This window comes from Octopus bimaculoides, chromosome 13, assembly GCF_001194135.2.
Source record: "Octopus bimaculoides isolate UCB-OBI-ISO-001 chromosome 13, ASM119413v2, whole genome shotgun sequence".
NCBI classification, from domain to species: domain Eukaryota; kingdom Metazoa; phylum Mollusca; class Cephalopoda; order Octopoda; family Octopodidae; genus Octopus; species Octopus bimaculoides.
In genome coordinates this window covers 36489536-36491120 of record NC_068993.1, presented here as the reverse complement: position 1 = coordinate 36491120, position 1585 = coordinate 36489536, and the positions used below count along the sequence as shown (strand labels likewise).

Genomic DNA, 1585 nt, shown 5'->3' with positions numbered 1-1585 from the left:
AACACACAAACGGACAGAATGTCTCTTTTATATATCTATAAATAAGATGATATAGAAAAATCATAATAGTTTTCCTTGAACCATTTACTTTCATTTTGGAGGAAAAACAAATGAACAAAAACACAAACAGACAGAATCTCTCTCTATATATATATATAATGTTTGTCCCTCCAACATTGCTTGACAACCGATGCTGGTGTGTTTACGTCCCCGTAACTTAGCGGTTCGGCAAAAGAGACCGATAGAATAAGTACTAGGCTTACAAAGAATAAGTCCTGGGGTCGATTTGCTTGACTAAAGGCAGTGCTCCAGCATGGCCGCAGTCAAATGACTGAAATAAGTAAAAGATAGTATATATATATATAAAAGGTATAAAGACTGTGTGAAGGAAAACCTGAAGAAACTAGATATGAACAAAAGTGATTGGGAAACTGATGTTCTGGATCAGAACAAGTGGAGAGGTACTGTTAAGACTGGTTGCAACAGATGGGAGGAAAAGATGATTCAGTACTCTGAGTTTAAAAGGGCCGGTCGGAAAGGAATAAATGGAACTGAAATCAACAGTGAACATTGGATATGTATTATGGGTGATTGTGTTCTGTTGTCAAAAGTGGATCCTATGAAGTCACATGAAAATCGAAATACCCAGGTAGGTAATGATCTTGAACACCAACTGCCTCTAATGACTTGTGTTATATGTCAGAAAACTTGTAAGACAATATCGGAGATAAATTTTAACAAAATCTTATGTGGACCCCAGTTGAGACCCTTGCGTTAGAATATCAGGTGAAATGTACTGTGATATTTATTCTAGTTTCAAGCCACACAAAAATTAGTTTCACCTCTTATTCTTCAGGGGTTCGTAAATTAAGTTTCAACCAAGCGCAGTGGACTTATGAAACTGTTGGTGCCTTGTGGTACTTGTTCTGGCTCTTTGTATACAGAGTTCAAATCCCACTGAAGTCAGCTGAGATGGTAATTCAATCTGTCCCGTCTTAACACTATTGCCTTGGATGTTTCTAGCAGAGCCCACTCTGTTACAGGCATTCAGGCCAGGCCTGCATTTTGAAGATACCTCTTTCCCACCCTTGCACCAGTCTTGGAGAGCTTGTGAAAGCACTGCCTAACCCATCTGACACCAAAAAAAAAAAAAAAAATTCGTCCTGGCAGAACCGAACACATCCTATTCAATTATCACCTAAAACCAACAAGAGATCTTTTAAGAGGTCATCCAACCTGCTAGAAACAACAAGCGAAATTTCCCTTAAATCACTGTACAGTGTTAAGAAAATAAAGATAAAGTGGTGAATGTAGTCCTAGATGTATAAAAATATGTTTGCCTATTTAAAAAATATTTAACAGATGTAGCTTAAGTATCATACAAGCAAAAGCAGCCAATTATAATTGTTTATAACTGAATATATACATATATACATACATATATATATATATACATATATATATATATACATATATACATACATATATATATACATATATACATACATATATATATACATATATACATACATATATATATACATATATACATACATATATATATACATATATACATACATATATA

General features: G+C 34.4%; 1 protein-coding gene across 3 annotated transcripts in view; it reads right to left on the bottom strand.

Moving 5' to 3' along the window:
• Nucleotides 1-1585, bottom strand: part of LOC106880840 (transmembrane protein 144) — an 86592-nt gene that overhangs the window by 22273 nt on the left and 62734 nt on the right. The window lies entirely within an intron of this gene.